A 7,123-nucleotide genomic window follows, 5' to 3' on the forward strand; every position below is an offset into this window, starting at 1 on the left:
CTTGAGCCATCGGTCCTCTGGTACTACTATGCGGTTTTGTGTTGTGATGAACCGGATTCCTAGGAACTGCAGGTCCTGTGTAGGTTCTAGGTCCGACTTGAGGAGCTTCACTAGCCACCCCAGTTGTGTAAGCAGTCTGATGGTGAAGTCCAGTTGTAGTCTGAGATGCTTGGGATCTTGATGTACTTGAATCCTGTCGTCTAGGTAGAATGCACTGCGTAGACCTCGATGATGTAGGTATGTGACTATGGGCTTCGTCACCCTTGTAAACAACCAGGGGGGCCGATGATATTCCAAATGGCAGGACCTTCCATTGGTAGTGTCGTCCGTCCAGTATAAACCTCAGGTACTTCCTTGAGTCCGGATGTACAGGAATATGCAGGTAGGCGTCCTGTAGATCTATGCTGGCCATGTAATCCATAGGACGGACGAGGTGTAGTAGTTGTTGTAGATGTATCATGCTGAACTTTGGTGGTCTGCGTAGATAATCTCTGTTGAAGGCCCTCATGTTGTAGATGAGTCGGAACTTTTCTTTGGAGTTTTTCTTTGGCACTAGGAAAACTGGGGAGTAGAATCCTGGTGAGAGCTGGTCCTGTTCCACCACTTCTATGGCTTACTTCTCTAGTAGAGATGTGACCGCTTCTCGTAGCCTCTCTGTCCGATGGGTCGTGAAGTCGAACTTCTGAGGTTCGTCTGTTAACGGCGGAGTTGCTTGTAGTTGTATGCGATATCCGTCTCTTAGGATGCTGGATACAAATGGATCTTGAAGAATTCCCCAGTTCTCCCAGTAGTTTTGTAGACGTCCATCCACTTGTGAAGGTTGTACAGGAACGGCTGGGGGTGGAAGACTCCAGTCGTTCCGAACCCCTCCTTCATCATCTCTGATCCTTGGCGCCTCTGGGTGCCCTGCCTCGTCCGGGTCGTCTTCTATAGTTGCCGGCTGGGCAACGAAAAGAGTCCTTCCCTCCTCTGAAGGTGTTCATTTTCTTGTCTCTAGCCTTCTGGATGCCTGCGAACTTCGACTTGCCCGAGTAGCTCTGGGACGTCTGCCTGATGACACTGGCTAGTGTATCAATGGACTTTATCATAAGGACTTCTCTGGAGTCTTTGGTAACTTCTTTGGCGACGTCGTCAATCTCCCCTGCAAAGATGGATGATGCCGACCATGGGGCTCTGTACAGCGACTTCGTGAAGCATTTGCTCCAGTTGCAGGATGCCAGTAGTCCCTGTCGTCTCGCCAACGTCAACGCTGCTGAGATGGATGATAGATGGTCCGTCATAAACTGCTGGTGTCCTTCTTCTGCATGAGTAGAGCAGAATAGATCATCCGGTCCTCCTCTGAGGTAGAGTCCCTGAACTTGGCGATGAGCGTCTCATTCACTGCCCTGGATCTGTTCAGGCCGAAGAACATCCTTCTGGTCATCGTCTCTATCTGCGCCAGCTTCTTGTCGTCAATCTTATAAGACTTGGTCCGGCGTTGTCGATGACCTTGTAGTTATCATCGATCTCTTGTGCCTTCATGAAGGGGTCCATATTGTGTAGAGAGAACTTCTTAGCGTTGAACTGTGGAATATTTGGCGCCTGGGATTTTGTTGCCTTCCTGAAGGCTGCGTCCAAGCTCTCTGGAACTTCCGAGATGGGATCAATTGGCGGTAGAGTGATCGTGTCGACATCATCGTCCTTCATCAGGTACGTTAGTGCTGCATTCTCTTCCTTAGAGGGTGACGCTAACTCCAGTCCGTTGGCCATCCAATATCTTATCTCTGCGTCCGAGAAGATACTACCGCCATCGTCCTCTGTTTCAGGGATGCTGATCTGGGATCGTTGATCATCCTCCGCTGGGGATCTGTGTGGAGACCTGCGCAGAGACCTGCGTGGCGATCTGCGTGGAGATGAGCCTGTTGAGCTGCGTCTGTAGGGCGATCTGCGTGGAGACCTGCGTGGAGGTGAGCATCCCTTGGTTCGTGAATGCCTCGGCGAATCCCTTGATGATCTGTGAGATGTTGATGACGTCCTTGAGGCTGTCTCCGAAGACCTTCGCGAAGGCCTTCGCGAAGGCTGTTCATCTGAGTCGTCAATGGAAGGCCTCTCCGATGTGTCGTCGGCGGTGGGTCCTTTGTGCAGGTCCGGGTCCTCTCTGTGGGTGGTGTCAAGGGCTGGTTGTGGATCTCTTTCCTGCACGAAGTGCCTCTCCATCATCTCCATTATCTGCTGCGAGAACTGCTGCATGAAGGCCCTGGGGTTGAATGTCTGCGGTGATAGATAAGCTGCCCTCTCTGCGTTGGTAGCGATATGGTCCAGGGATCGCTCATCTGCCGTCAGTGTAGATACCTCGGACTGCGTAGATAACTGCGCTGATGTTACCGTTGCTGAGGCCTGCTTCTTCTTGTGGTGATGTATCTCAGGGATGATGAGTGGCGGCTCATCATAGAGTCCTCTTTCCTTCATCGGGACAATCTTGGCCGAGAAAGTCCTTGTGGTCTGCGCAGACGTCCCCGTAGAGCTGCTTGCCGTCTTAGGGGTGTGTGGCCGTCTCTGCGTAGAGGATGGCTTCTTCTTCTTCGTCTGCGATGAAGGGATGTCCGAAGTGGCAGCCCTCTTCTTCGAAGTGGCGGACAACGTCCCGCGCCCATCCTCCGAGGACATCTCCGGCGGATCACTCGGAAGAGGGTCGTCTGACAGCAGTTGACAGGTCGTGAGGGTCTCAGCCGGCTTATCCATGACTTGAAAAAAATCGCCTGGATTTGTCTTAAGCACGCCTAAGTACACAGAAAATATATTTATTCAATTCAATATCTGTTAAATGCTGACAAAGTTTGCAGCGAGAGCTGGAAGTACATGGTGTTGTGCAGCTAGGGCACAATAAATGCGGGTCTGCAGCAGAGAACCTAAACCTACAACGAAAACAGGTTTTCATGAAATGTAAACAACTGAACAAACACGGACAAAACCGTGAACAAACAGTGAAAAATACCAATAAATTTCAAACCATATTGTTGAAGGATACTCCCTAAACCCCTATAAAGGTAATTTATAGGGTAACAACTAATTAATAAAAGGATATAGTGCCGTGTAGAAGACACAGGCGCTCTCCCAACCGTCCACTAGGGCGAAGAAGGAGAGAGTGAAGCATGTGAGAGCGGTGGCGCCACTTTTCCCGCCAAAACGGCCAGACAGATAACTCGTGGTGAGTAGTGATTTTACGTCTGTTTTTATTGAAGGGAGCTACAATAGAAGATACATGTGTTCCACCAACGTTCGCAAGAGGAAGGAGACAAGCAATAATACATGAGTCAGGATAAGGAAAAATAATGATAATGACATGAGTTGTGGTGTTTTCCTTAATCACTGTTTAACTGTTGACTGGATAATATGGACATCTGTATGATTCGACACCAGGCATCGTGACACGCCCTTGAAGAGATGTGGTGTCAAAAGTAAGTTCACAAATTCAGCATCGCGTGTCCACCATTGGCGTTGATGCAGGCTTAACAACGACGACGCATAGACGACACTAAGCGATTGAAGAAAGCTTGCTGGAATGTTGTTCCATGTTTGAAGCAATGCATGTCCCAATTCAGCTAACGTCAATGGTTGATTCTGGACTTGGCGTAAGCGTCTCTCCATTTCATCCCAAGCGTGTTCGATAGGGGACAGGTCCGGAGAAACAGCTGGCCAGGGGAGTACCGGAATGTTCAGCTGTCTCAGGACATCTGTCACAACACGAGCGACATGTGGACGGGCATTATCTTGCTGAAGCGTGAAGTTACGTCTCTGTCTTCGAAGGAACGGCTGCACGTGAGGCCCAATGATCTCATCTCTTTATAGCGGACCTGTTAGATTGCCTTTGACAATGACAGGTTGTGTCCGACCATAAGATGTGATGACTCCGCATACCATAACGCTCTCGACACCAAACTGTCAACGTTAAACAACGCACGCGTCAGCATACAGTTCACCCTGCCACTTGTACACCCTTGCCCTGCCATCAGGCTGATGTCTCACTCGTCAGTGAACAAAGTACCATCCCAATCATGTCTCCTGTGCCGTAGATGTTGTCTGCACCAGGCAAGACATGCCTGTTGGTGATGTTGGAGCAAACCTGGACGTGTTGCAGGCAGTCGGGTTATGCTCCCTCAGTCGGTTCCGTACAGTCCTGGAACTGGTTGGACGTAAGCCATGAACGGCAGTCAAACTGGCAGTCTGGGTTTGATTCCTTAGATTCCTTATGTGGTTTGTCTTGCTGACGTCACGTCTCGCGTGGACGGCCGGTCCGAGGCGAATCTCTCGTGGTCCTATTATGTTGAAAACGTCTCCATAGAGATAAGATCGTGTTTCAGTGAAAACCAATATATCTTGCCACTTCATTTTGTGCCATTCCAGTCTCCAGCATACTGTATCCGTAGCATGACGTACGCGCAGTTTAGGTTGAAATTAACGTTTTCCACATTTAGAGGCTAGAGAATAATCAACCGTTCAATTTTCAATATCAGGTGTGTGAACTTCGGGTGGCAAAATGCATGCAAAAAGTAAGTTGTGTACAAAGATGCCACGCGCAATACCTGATATCAAATTTCATTCAGTGCTATGCTACATTATTATTTAGTTATTTTTATAACTTTTATTTATAGAGTTACTTTTTCCCGCCAGTATTGTAACGAAATTCTTTTCAGGATTTTCCTCTCACCTCACATTGCATCTCAAGTGACAAGATGACCGGTACTTGTAAGATCATTCTTTTGTATTCAATTGTCCAAAAATAGAACACATTTGTCATTCATGTCACATAGCATTCTTTTCTGTTGGTTTCACATCAAGTTCTTTAAACTTTTAGTTTGAACTTGGGGTTTAACAGGTAAACAGTTAACACACCAATGGTGATATTTGTAACATACCATAAAAATAATAGGGGATATTGGATTTACAAGATTGATAAAATGTAAATAATTAAACAGATGATGAAGAGAAATTAAGGGAAAATGTCACAATATATTCCATTCCTTTGGAAATGTTTTATCTGTATGGATATATATTACCTTATCTCACATGCACTGGCATTGACTGGTGGTCTGCTCGCAAAATGGAACATCCCCTACTTTAGAATGGTATACATGTATATATCATGATCAGCCCGAATAACAAGAGAAGACAAATGTGTTATGTGGAAATGATGTATGGCACTGTACTAAATAGCAGAATCAGGCTCTAATCGCTATCATTACTGCAGATCAACAGTACTAAAGTACTGTCGGAAATGCTAGAAAAGTGTTTTTGACTTATATTTAAAATTCAGAGGTATTACAGTTACTTAAATAACAAATATCAATTTAAGAAACATCTACCTAATGCAGACCGAGGGAATAAATTTTGAGACATGCCCTAAAATGCGTTTATACTGATGAAAATACCAAAAACTTAGAAAAATAAGGGGTAGTGGGACGTTATTTGATACAAACATTAACTGCCTGTGTTATGTCATCAGCATGCACGGTATCGACAGGTGAAATTGACCACCTGAGCACACGCGAGGGGTCATCTCAATAGATGTTTTCTTCAAAATGTTGAATATGTGTACGTATAGTATACGTATTGGTTATGTAAGGGATCATTTGTGTGTGTGTGTTTGTTGTGAAATATACATACGAATTACTGTACATTGGAAATAATCCTATCACTTGTGTTATCTTATCGATTGATTGTAGAAATGTGCAACGTTTTAATAAATGTTTTGCATGTCAACAGTATATTTCATTGCAAAAATATGAATGTAATTCGGTCAGTTTAATCTAGTTGTGAACATTGGCCAAAGATTCAACGAGGTCACTGGTGTAGCTTCTTTAGAATATATATTTTCTTCTTCTCCTAAAGTTTGTAGACCGCCCGTCTAAGTACCCCCTTGTCAAAGTTGTCAAGGATGGTTTTACGTCCCGGTTTTGCTTTTGAGACGGTCCCTGTCTTGTCTGATTTGTTGACAATATTGTAAACTTGTTGGTAAGACATACCAACAGCTCTACAAATTCTGTAATGAACCATTTCTATACTAACGAAAGGTTTACCTCGGTCTTTTTCAAGCACAAAACACTTATAAACCTTTGCAAAAATCGTCTGCAAATAGTTGGCCATAGTGGACGCTGTGATAAAGATGTGCATGCATGACGGGAAACTTATTTATCAAGACTTAACATTTATATTAATATTTATTCAATAAAGAAACGATAATTAAGTAAAGTAACACAAACATTCAACATTTATTTGTTTAAGAAAAAGGTTAATTTATATTTTTACCCCACCTGTATTATTAGCATAAATGTAAAGACTATTTCAGTTGTTGTTTTGGTACCAAATTCTCTCCTGTAAACTGCCCTTTAAATCCATGGGAATGTTAAACAATTGAAATAAAAATGAGGTACACTATAGGCGAGTTGATATATTGACAACATAATACATTTATCACCTTTCTAAAGATATTAAGGCTAAAAGCATGTTTCTAGCATTTCCGACAGTACTTTAAAAGTTACATGCAACCAAAAAATCGACCGCCTCCGTGGTGTAGTGGTTAGAGCGTCCGCCCGTGGAGCGGAAGGTCGCGGGTTCGATCCCCGACCGCGTCATACCAAAAGACGTTTAAATATGGTACTTGTTGGTCCCTGCCTGGCGCTCGGCATTAATGGGTACAAGGACTGGTCGGCTCGGAGTCAGTATACTGTGTCTGAGTGGGGTATTCATGCTTCACTGCGGCATGGTATCTCAGTGGGCTAGCACTATAAAACCAGCTTCAGTCTGGGCTAGTACAAGCAGCCGCACATACACACGCACATATGAGCGAAATATTCTCAAGCACGACGTAAAACCCAATTTCACCTCACCTCACCAAAAAATCAAATATAATTAAAACACAATTATCACTTATTCGTGACATATAATATACATTGCTGGTTATGAAAAAAAACATATAAACAAAATTATAAGCGTACAATCGCAAATCAAAAGTGCAATATTGTGTACTTGGGTTTACTTCCCAAGACAGACAGAGCTGGTGGGTGCGCACTCTCAAGTGTAACGGCTGGTTCATTTGCAGATGCCCTCACGGCTCATTGTGTGTGTATATATATAGAGATGTTGG

The sequence above is a fragment of the Haliotis rubra genome, unplaced genomic scaffold (genome assembly GCF_003918875.1).
Source record: "Haliotis rubra isolate DU_JTF1 unplaced genomic scaffold, ASM391887v1 Scf1568, whole genome shotgun sequence".
Classification (NCBI taxonomy): Eukaryota; Metazoa; Mollusca; class Gastropoda; order Lepetellida; family Haliotidae; genus Haliotis; species Haliotis rubra.